Below are 12,777 nucleotides of genomic sequence, written 5' to 3'. Positions count from 1 at the left end.
GTTGTAATTTATTTATTTTGTTTTCCATTTTTACCCTCTAACTAAATTTGTAGGCCACGTCATCTTTTTTATAATTTTCAAAAAGGATTTTTTTTTCATTTCTAATTTATATTATAACTGAAAAAAGACTTCAACGATAAAGAATCACAAAGGCAAATTCACAACAGAAATGGACAATAGAGAAATTCACGAATGACAAATTGATTTCATCTGCAATAGCGGGTGGACGACAATAGGTAATAAATCCAGGATCAAGAAACCCACGAGAGATGGCTTTAAGCGTGGTGAATGAGATCATATCTGAGCAATCACAGCAATGGTCTGAACGGTAGCGACTAGGTATGGACAAAGTGGCTAATCGACGGGGTTGAATTGCAAAGGAAAATTATGAATTTAGACGAATTGAGCAGTCCCACCTGTTGGGATCCGAGTTGTGGGTGGTCAGATTTGAGCGTCAACGATGACTTTTGAAAGAAGATAGCCCAACATTTCAAATATACTGTGTCTATGCATGGTAACAACGCACAATTAGCAATGCAAATAGGTAAAAAAAAATGTGAATGTCATGGATTTGAAAGGTTTGGGAAGTTGGTTTTGTGACATTGTTTTATTTTTGTTAATAAACCTATTTTTCTTTCATATATTGTATATATGTTAGCATAATGTATAGACATCGTGCTTTATTTTATTATTAAAAAATTATGAAAAGCACCATAAAAGTGCTATCGTCTTTAGCTTAATTTTGGTTCGTTCGTAAAATTTTATGTGTTTGTTATGTTATTTTGTAGATATTAAGCAACTAAGATGTAGAACGGACATTTAGAGCTAAAACGAGACTTAAACGAACAAAATTGGAGCTCCGTAGCATCAAATGAGGAAAAGAGTTCAAAATTACCAAAAGGCTCTTGAGAGAGCATTCCAACCCTCCAACCAAGTGTAAAGCTACACTGAAAATTCAAGATGTTTGATTGTTTAGGCGAGGTACACGACCGTGTAGGAAAAACTAGGCGATCGTCTATATGATCGTTGAGGAAATGATAAACGATCGTTTAGAGATGCGCGCGCGGGTATGCGATCGTTTAGTAAATGATGCACTATCGTATAGGCTCTGAATTACTATGCGGTTGATTGCTAATCACATCGTGAGCAATTATGCGTCTATCTTTACAAAATGAAAATCATTTTCATGTTATTCTTCAGTTATGAAAACCGAATTGAACTTCCCAATAATGCATGATTTCGGAGAAAACACCGGGCAATTATCTCATAACTGTCCAATTAATAAAATAATAAATATAATCATAGTATATTCATAACTTATAGTTTGATATCATATATCAACCATAGTGTTTTCTCCTCTACTTGATATAAATCATATTTATATCCAATTTCCTCCAAATTAATGTATCTCATACATTTAGTCAATCATATCATATATAATTAACTAGTTCAATTATATTATATATAATCGAACTCTCTCTTGTCAATTTGAACATTTCAAACTGACCCAAAAACTGATTCTCAACTTGTATCCAAGCTACTAAGGGGATCTTATGAACCTATAGCTCGAAGCTTCAACGGTACGTGAATAGCTAACTAAACTCTTTAGCCACAAGATCCACCATCCGTTAACTGTCAAGCATTCCACTAAAGACCGACAACTAAACTCTTCTTACCACAGATATATTTCTGTGTCCATCGGATATAATCAATCATGAGTACGATAACCCTTCACAGATGCTCGTAAGTACAGCTGGACCAATTTACCGTTTTGCCCCTATAGTTACATCTCACTCCTTAAGTACCACCGATGCCTCTAATGACAATACAACATAGTCTTACTATGTGTGGACACCTCTCGGGCCATGAGAAGGTGTATGGCGCCACATCGTTCAAGCCTCGAGATCAGCCCTTAAGGGAGTAATTTATCTACTTACCCCTGCTTCGGGGAAGGAGTGAATTCCATCTTGTATAGCTAAGTTCCCAGCTCCCTAATCAGACGAATCTCCAAAGTGGTAGGTTTGAGTCGACAACCTAACCACTCGCACCCATGCAAACCAAAGGACCACCTCAATGGCAGGAGTTCCCAACTCACTCAGGATTGAGGTCATGTTACCTATGGCCATCTTAGTGAAGTGAAATTTTTGTCATGAATGATGTTATATAACGAGACGTTAACACTTCATGGTCAGGTCTTATACAAACTCTTTGTATAGGACGATCCTGCTAGCATGTCCCCACACGAATGATCATGATCAGACCATCTGTGGTAAGCCACTATACTTGTAACTATTCCACAAAGCGGGTCGCATCCGTAGAATTACAAAGATAAGGTTTCCATCCTATATCCATATACTACAGACCATTTTGGTTATCACTTAAGACATGATCCACTTGTATGTCACCACATACATGCTTAAGTTACAAAATGACAACCAGGGATTTTAGTTTATTGGTTTGTGGTAAAGCAAATAAAACATCCAATGTGCAAAGTCAAGAAGTGAAGTAAATATCATATATTATACATCACAAGTGTACATACAAACTGTTTACAAACTACAGGACATGAGACTTTAGGGCATCATCCCCAATACAACATTACAACGCTTGACCCAAATGCTACAATGCTGCAATGAGATTAATTTAAATTGACCTATAGGGAACAGACGATCGCTCGACGTTAAACATCGTTGGGTGTCCACTAGTCAAGAGATATGCTATCTCGAGATGTTGCGAGACCACTTTCGAAAGTTATATGAAACCCCCGACGTTGGTTTTACTGCATCAGGAGATAGGTCGTGAACTCTCAATGAATGAATTTATTCATCGGGAGTTTTTCATATCTTCTAATGCTTACATTTTAAGTGTTGGGTGATAACCTTTAAATCTTCTAGACTAGATATGGAAATCGATTTCGCAAAGCGCTAGGGTTTGTGCGTCGATTTCTCTTTGTCGGATTTCGTTGCCTCTTGTCGTTCTTCTATTTCATTACCTTTTGTCGGTGCCCTTCAGTTGATCGCCGCCATCGCCCATCGATCTTGAAGGTAGGGATTACTGGTGCCTCTCTCCATCACCTGTCGATCTTGAAGGTAGGGATCGCCACGTTGCCCGTGCCTCCCCTCTATGTGTGCTTATCTATTTACCTTTTTCTTCCAACCAAGGAGTGCAATAAAGGTATCTCTTTTCCCCTTTCTCTTTCAATATAAAGCTTTCAACAAAAAAAAAAAAAGGTTTTGTTTTGGTTTGTGCTCATACTTGCCACTGCTAGATACCTACCTATCTAAACCAGAAAAGTAATTACTTGTGTCCTGTGTTGCACTCATTTTTTTATCGTTCAATACTTCGACCGCATAGAAAAAGAGTTATATTGATTGTATTAGATAATATGGTTTCATCTCAAAACCAATTAATTGTTGATATGAACCTCCATGTTATCTAACAGGGTAAATTGCAAGTGGTAGCACTTTTAAGGCTAGTAATTAAGTGTAAACACTGACATTTTTTAAATAATTGCAAATATAGCAAAATGTATTGATAATAAATTCTATTGTGATAGACACCTATCAATGACATAGTTGACTGATAGACTCCAATAACTAATTTGTAGTTGAAAAATGCATCCATAAGTCTATAACAATTCCACTTTTATTTCTATGACCATATATAAGCCCTAAAAGTTAACCATCATTCATTATGTATACAACACAGGTTATAATTTGTTTTGGGTTACAAGTTGGGTTAGAAAAGGTTTATTTTTAAGGATGAATAAAGAATGGATCAAACTTAGAAATAAGTTGTCCGTCGAGTATAGAGAAAGAGTATCCCAATTTTTAGATGTGGCAAAGTTTCATGTTAATGATTGCAGACAGACAAGATGCCTATGCAAGAATTGTGTGAATTCAATGTGGGAGTTATTAGAGGGTGTAGAGTGACATCTGTTAACATATGGAATATCCCCGTCATATTGTGAATGGGTATATCATGGAGAGCCAATCAACTTATCTAAAGGTTTTGAAAGACAAACAACTTATTCAATACATAATGATGAAGAAACTAACATAGAGTGTAATATTGTTAAAGAAAATTAAATGTTGAACCTTATAAACGATCTACAAGTTCCAATTAAAAATGAAAACGCAAATGAAGAAGGGATCGAGAATGAAATGTCCTCTAATGGTCAAGACGCAAAGACATACAAACTTATTTGAGGATTTAATGGCTAAAGTGCGTAATGAAGTATACCTTGGTTGTTCGCAATTATCGTCATTGAACTTTTTAGTGAAGTTGATGTATATCAAAGTTCTGAACGGCTGGAGTAACAAATCGTTTGACATGTTGTTAGAATTGTTAAAAGCAACATTTTTAGCTGGTGCGGCTATACTACTTCCTTTTACAAAGCTAAGCAAAAATTGGATAACTTAGGCCTAAGTTATGAGTCTATTCATGCATGCAAATTTGATTGTGTATTGTATTGAAAATTTTGCATATTTACAATAATACCTAGTTTCTGGCGATTCTCAGTACAAAGTTAATGATGGAAAGGGTAAAAATATCCTACATAAGGTATTACGTCATTTTCCATTGATACTGAGATTAAAGTAATTGTTTGCATCGAAGAAGGTGCTTCTGACATGAGATGGCATAAAGATAAGCGAGTTGAAACGGAGGATGTGTTACGACATCCAGCTGATGTAGAGGGGTGAAAACATTTTGACCGTGAATTTCCTCATTTTGCTTTAGATCCTCAAAATGTCCATTTAAGATTAGCTTCATATGGGTTTAATCCATTTGGGAACATGAGTACCTCGTATAGTATGTGGCCTATGGTACTAATCCTTTATAATTTGCTACCTTGGAAATACATGAAGGAGACAAACTTCTTCATGTCTTTGCTCATACCTGGTCCATTATCTCTTGGAAAGGAAACTGATGTTTATTTGCAGCCGTAAATTGAAGATTTGAAAGAATTATGGGCTATTGGTGTGCAAACTTATGATTGTGTTACCTGTGAGTTTTCTCAACTATATGCAACCTTATAATGGACTATTAATGACTTTCCTACGTACAATCGAAGCAATTGGATGTCCGACTCGGACCTATATGACATGACCGAGCAATAGAAATACTCTAACACTCCACCTTTGTCATATATTCCATACATCACACTAGATAGATATCATATTCATGGAATATGATTCACTTTCAAGATGCCTTGGTGGTGAAATGGTAGACATGCGAGACTCATCCGAGCATATTTAAATAGATACTATGTTTACATATGGATCCCTACGTCCTTACATTCCATTTAGGATTAGGAATAGGCGTAATCGGACCTGTTTTTTACATATCTCTGGTTATTTGGGACCCTATTCATCTCTTTGGGCTTCTATTGAATCGAGAAATAGGTTTAATTGTCCATCTTTTTGGTGACTTATCTGGGTGGAGTGTAAAAGGTTATCAAGCATGTTCCATATGCAAAGAAGATAAATCGTCTTTCGGGATAAGAGGGAAAATAACATTCATGGGACATTGACATTATCTTCAAGAGAATCATAGTTGGCGTTGAAGTAGGCAACATGATGGAAAAGTTTAACGTAGACTGCCTCCAGACGTAATGAATGGAGAAGAGATCTTACAACAAATAAATATGTCGAACTTTTTTGTCCTTAGCAACATCTATTGAAGCAAAATAAGAAAAGAAAACGAATTCTAAATTGGACTAAGAAAATATTTTTCTAACTTCCATATTGGTCCAAACTATTATTACGAAATAAATTGGATGTAATGCATATTGAAAAACATATATGCGACAACTTGGTAGGCACATTGTTAAATATGGAAGGAAAAATGAAGGATACAACAAATGCTCGGTTAAACCTATAAAATTTGAAGATAAGAAAGGAATTACACTTGATACAGGATGATAACAGATTTGTAAAGTCACATGTAACATATAAATTAACTAATAGTGAACGGATTGCGGTTTGTAAGTTTTTTAAATTAGTGAAATTTTTTGATGGATTCATGTCTAGTATATCATGATGTGTGAATGATAAAGATACAAAATATTGAGGCTGAAAATACATGACTACCATGTTTTGCTTTATAGACTGCTCTCTATTGGTATTTGAGCATACCTACCAAAGAACGTGTCCATTGCTATTGTTAAATTGTGTGTATTCTTTTGTGATTTATGTGCAAAAACAATACTTGTAAGTGATTTGAACTGACTACAAGTAGACATCATAGTCATACTTTATAAGTTTGAGAAAATATTCCTACCTGCCTTCTTCAATGTAATGGTATACCTTTTTGTTCATCTACCATATGAAACCGAAGTGGTGGGTCTGGTTAGTTACAATTGGATGTACCCTATTGAAAGAAGTTTATGAATATTAAAAAAAAAATTTACGGAATAAAGCACGGCCTGAGAGGTTTATAGCGGAAACATATGTAATGAATGAAACATGTAACATTTGTTCGTAATATCTAAGTGAGATTGAAATGAGATTCAATAGAGATGAATGTGTTAGGGTTTATGCCCTAAATCTCGTAGGGTCCTGTAGTTTGTAAACCTTGTATAAAAAAACTTGTATGTGATAAATAATATTTGATATTTTATTCACTTTGTCTATGAAATGTGTGATATTTTAGTTGTATTAACCATAAACCAATAAATTAACATCTAAGGTTATCGTTGTAACTTAAACATGTATGTGAAAACATACAGGTGGATCATGTTTAAGTGATAACCTAAATGGTCTGTAGTATATGAATAAGGCTGGGTACTTTATCCTAGTGACACTATGAGTATGGCCCGCTTTGTAGGTGTTACATATGTTGTAAAGTGTTACAAATGATCTGATCTTGATCATTCATGTATTAAACATGCGAGTGGGGATATTCTATACAAAGAAGTTTGTATAAGATTAGACCACGAAATATTTACTCTCATTATATAACTCTGTTCATAATAAAAACTTTCATTTCACTAGGATGACCACAGGTAACATGACCTTAATCCTGAGTGAGTTGTGGACTTCTGCCTATGAGGGTGGTCCTTTGATTTGCATGAGTGAGAGTGGCTAGATCGTCGACTTAACATGCCTACCATTTTGGGGATTCATTTGATTGGGGAGCTGGGAACTCAGCTACACAAGATGGAATTCACTCCTTCCCCGAAGCATGGGTAAGTAGATAAATTGCTCCCTTAAGGGCTGATTTCGGGTCTTAAAGCAATGTGGCGCCACACCCTCTCTTGGCCCAAAAGGGGTTTAGTCATAGTAGGGCTATGATCTATTGTTCATTAGAAGAATTAGTGGTACTTAAGGAGTTAAATGTAACTACAGGGGAAAACGGTAATTTGGCCTAGCTGTACTTATGAGCAATTTTTAAAGGGTCATTATATTGTTGATTGGTTATATCCAATAGACACAAAAATATATCCGTAGTGCGAAAAGTGTAGCTATCGGTTCTTTAGTGGAGTGCTCGACAATTAACGGATGATGGATAATGTAATTAAAGAGTTTAATTAATTATTCACGTACTGTTGAAGCTTCAAGCTACAAGTTCATAAGCCCCCCTTGGTAGCTCAAAAGGATTTAGTTGAGAATCAGATTTTGGGTTAATTTGAATTGTTCAAATTAATAAGAGGGAATTTAATTACATATGATATAATTAAGTTAATTCAATTATATATGATATAATTGATATAATGTATTTGATACATTATAGTTTGATTGGAGGAATAAATATTTGAATAAGATTCAAATAGTTGTTAAATTTAATATAAATATGATTTATATTAAATATCATAAAATAGAGAAAAAGAACTGTAGTTTATATTGTATATGATGCAATATTAAAACTATAGATTATAAATATAATATGATAAGTTGGTTATCATATTTATTTATATTATTTATTATTTTTGAATAATTCATCCATTTTTCTCTCAAACCACCTTACTAGGTAGTTAAGCAGTTTTTTTATGGCATATGGAACAAATAAAATATGATTTTATTTTTCCATAAACAAACTACATGAAAAACAAAGAGTCTATGCGATAGACTAAACGATTGAAGCAAAAACTATATGATAGTGCTTCTTCCTCAATCGTCTTCCTCCTCCAAACTCTCAAATTCCCTTCTAACCAAAATAGTTAGAGCCCATTACTCCTGGTTCTCACCCTGAGAATACCGAGGATACCAAGTGGTAGTGTCTTCAATCTTTTGGTTCGCGATTTACTTGAAGAGGGTCTTCAAGTTCTGCTGTTTGTAGAGTTCGTGAAAGTTCGGGGGGTTTACGCGAAGAAAAGTTTTTCAAAGATATAATCACTTAAACACTTTTTGGTGTTAAAAACATGCTGTAATTTTTGTTAAAATGCATAATCTTTTTGTGTTTACTGTAAATTTATGTTTTCAATCAAAATGGAATTTGGATAATCTTCTTTTACTCATGGATCCTTTTGTAAACGAGTTCCTTCAGAATGAAATGATGATAACAGTCTCGATCCTGAGATATTTGGTGAATTTGAATTATTTAAGTAGAGGATACAATCATTAGGGGCGTCAACTTTATGGACACTATCAGCAAAGGAAAAATGTATCGCACTGGTACATTCTCAATAATTGTAAAGAAATAATAAGTTATCGCAAGTATGTTTCAAATTTTATAATTTTCTAACTTCTATGATAAATTCTTTGATATAACTTTCTAATGATCAATTATAAGCAATACTTTGAGGTTAATTCGTCGTGAAGCTTAAAGCGCCTCTGACTTATATATAAGACATCAACATAATTTCTCGACTGGTTTAGATCTTAGGTATACATAGTATTGGAAGTTGAGAGGTGATTAAGTTTTTATAGTCATTTTTAACATATAATGAATTATCAGGTTCTACAACTGCGCGAGAGAGATCTCTTTGATGATTTCTTTTCACTTGCAATGGGACCTTCGTCTGAAGTGCGCGCTTATAATGGATGCATTATTAATGGGGTACGATTTCACAATCTAGAGCATGATAATCGTCGAGCTACATAAAATAATAGAGTCCTGGTGGCTGGGGAGATCAGTGGGAACTGAAGTGTTGATAACAATTTCTACGGTGTCGTAGACGAAGTATTAGATTTTCAACATGCAAGGAGAAGACATATTTTTATGTTCAAGTGTAAATGGTTTGACACAGATAACAACAAAAGTAATAGGACAAACGTGGATTTAGGATACAAATCAATCAACACATCTCGATTTTGGTATGTTGATGAGGCTTTCATTTTTGCTATCCAAGCACAAAGAGTCATTTACCTCGACGACATAAAATGTGGTAGCAACTGAAAAGTTGTTTAAGTAATCCAAAATAAGCGAATATAGGATGCATCAAAAGTGGAGGATGTTGACAATGAACAACTAGATTTACTAGAAATATTCGGTGGAGTTCAAGTGGATGAATCCATTGAGGAGGTTACTTTATGTAGAGTTGATGTTGATCTTATAGTCGTGGAACAACCAATTATTCAACATGTTGATGATGACTTCATAAACAATGATGAAGAGAAATTATCTCTCAGTAACAGTTCACGTGCTGACGAATAATTTGATTTAGATTACGATAATGACTAATCATGTATCTACTCAATTCTCTTTCTCTATTTACACAAATTGAATATTGATTTAATACTGTTTTATATTTTTTATGTTTGTATAGATATGATGTCAACCATTAATAGGCAACATGTGGTAGAGGAGGAATTTCAGGAGCAAGAGATACATCTAGGCAACACGGGATCTTCTATAGGTGACACTTTAGGTTAGTGTTCATACACATCTACTGTTGACTAAAATATATCCTAAATTGTTTAAAATTTTTATTGCTCAGACAGTAGCTTTCCATCCACTCAGAGGAAATGCGATCTCAAACGCTCGTACAATCAACAAGACAATAATCACGAACGCTCGAACACTACGACCGCAACACAGCACGATCACAGCAATCACGAACACAACAAACTCTAAGACCACGAACATATCAAACGGCCTCCAAAAACCTTGAACTATGTTAATATGAGTAGGACATCACCATAATGACTACCATGGTATTCTCGGTGTGACAATCCAGAAGTGTGGGTTCTGTGTGGACTTGGTTAGAGGATGAAATCGGAGGAAGAACAATCATGTAGACGATTGAGCAAGTAGGAGATGGCAAAGGTCTATCGTATAGATAATGGCCAATTGTTTAACAAATGCTATGTGATCATTTAACTAATGATCAGCTGAGTGAACTATCGTGTAGTGTCACTTTACGATCGTTTAATCTCTCTTCAGCTATCATTTAGTGAATCTTATTCACTTGACAGCCAACCGTGAGAATAACAACTCTCACAAATCTACTAAATTTAGGAAAACATTGTTCCTTTTATCTCACTGTTACGATGAAACCACCAATAACCTCCCACTCAATTGGTTATTAGAGAAAAAGAGATAATTATCCAATAATTAATATTATTATATATATGAGATAACCAACTTACCATACTATATTTATAACCTATAGTTTTAATATTTCATCTCTTTCTATTTCATGGTTCTTAATGTAAATCTCGTTTACATCAATCCTCCACTTGATGTAATACATCACACCGATCATATCATATATAATTGAATTACCTCTTGTCAAGTTGAATATTTCAAATCAACACCAAGAACTAATTCTCAACTTGAATCCATTTAGCTACCAACGGGTCCTTATGGACCTGTAGCTCAAAGCTCTAATGGTACGTGAATAACTGACTAAATCCTTTAGTCATGGGATCCATCATCCATTAACTACCAGGCACTCCACTAAAGACTGACAGCTAAACTTTCCTTACTACAAATATATTATGTGTCCATATCAACCAACCAACAGTTCGATAACCCACAGATCGCTCGTAAGTACAGCTGGGCCAATAACCATTATGCCCCTGTAGTTACATCTAACTCTTTAAGTACCATTGATCCTCTAATGAACATAAGTCATAGTCCTACTATGACTGAGTTCTCTATTCCAAATAGAAGCCGTGGCCACTATGTTCAAGCCTCAGAATCAGCCCTTAAGGGAGAAATCTATCTACATACTCCTATATCAGGGAAGGAGTGAATTTCATCTTGTGTAACTGAGTTCCCAGCTCCCAAATCAGACAAGTCCCCAAAAAGGTAGGCATGTTGAGTTAGCAGTCTGACCACTCTCACCCATACTAATCAAAAGACCACCCTCAAAGCCAGGAGTTCCCAAAACACTCAGGATTGAGGTCATGTCACCTATGGTCGTTTAGGTGAGATGTAAGTTTTCAGTATCAACGATGTTATATATAGAGACTAGTCATCTCGTGGTTTGGTCTTATACAAACTCTTTGTGTAGGACAACCCTGCTCGCATGAATGGTTAGGATCTACCATCTGTAATAGTTCACAACACTTGCAAACCTCTACAAAGCGGGTCGTATTCGTAGGGTCACCAGGATCAAATATCTCTCCTTAATCCTTATACTATAGACCTATTTAGGTTATCACTTAAGGCATGATCGACTTGTATATCTCACATACATACTTAGTTTATATACAATAACTATGGAGCTTTGTCTATTTGATATGAGTAAATGCCAAAAGAAAATAACTCTTATTTTATTCATAACAATGTGTATATATTACAAACTACGAGACTCTGGGAGAATTAGGACACCAATACCAACAATCTCTCACTTGTCCTAATGCCTCAGAAGACTAATGTACAATACAAGATAAATGCATGTACAATATATAATAAACTAGGGCATACCCCATCTTCCACTTGCCCTAGACCAGATGTCGCATGTCCCGTAGACCCAGACTCTTCAAGTGACCCTTGAACACTTTAGGTGTGAGTGCCTTTCTAAATGGATCAACAATGTTATGATCCGACGCGATCTTCATGACTGTCACATCATCGCGATGCACAATCTCCCTGATCAAATGGTATTTTCGTTCGATATGCCTGCCTCGACGATGACTCTAAGGTTCCTTTGAATTTTTCACAGCCCCACTGTTATCACAATAAAGAGTGATTGACAAATCCATATTTGGAATAACTTCCAAATCTGTAAGGAATTTCCTCAGCCAAACAGCCTTCTTAGCTACTTTACAGGCGGCTACGTATTTGGCTTCCATAGTGGAGTCTATGATGCATCCTTGCTTGATGCTTCGCTACACTACAACCCCTCCATTCAGAGTGAACATTGACCCCGATGTCGACTTACAAGAATCTCTATCGATCTGAAAGTCAGAGTCCGTGTATCCTGTAAGGATCTGATCCTTATCTCCATACACGAGGATGTAGTTCCTCGTTCTCCGAAGATACTTGAGGATCGTCTTGACTGTCGTCCAGTGATCTAATCCTGGATATGACTGATACTGACTGAAATCCCTACTGCATAGCAAATGTCGGGTCTGGTATACAACATTGCATATATTAAGCATTCAACCACTGAAGCATAGGGAATCCATCTCATCTTCTAAACCTCTTGAGGTGTCTTAGGACATTGATCCTTAGACAAAATGATTCTATACTTGAAGGGTAACAAACCCATCTTGGAATCCTGCATCCTGTACCTGATCAACATTTGATCAATGTACGATGCCTGAGACAAGGCTAACCTTTTATTCTTATGATCCTGAATGATCTGAATCCCTAGAACATATTGCGCCTCACCCAAATCTTTCATTTAGAACTGGGTAGCTAGCCACTTTTTAATGTCAGTCA

Source organism: Benincasa hispida, chromosome 10 (assembly GCF_027475165.1).
Source record: "Benincasa hispida cultivar pf3 chromosome 10, pf3_genome.v1.1, whole genome shotgun sequence".
Classification (NCBI taxonomy): domain Eukaryota; kingdom Viridiplantae; phylum Streptophyta; class Magnoliopsida; order Cucurbitales; family Cucurbitaceae; genus Benincasa; species Benincasa hispida.
The sequence above is the reverse complement of the archived record's forward strand: the minus strand, read 5'-3'. Positions refer to the sequence as shown.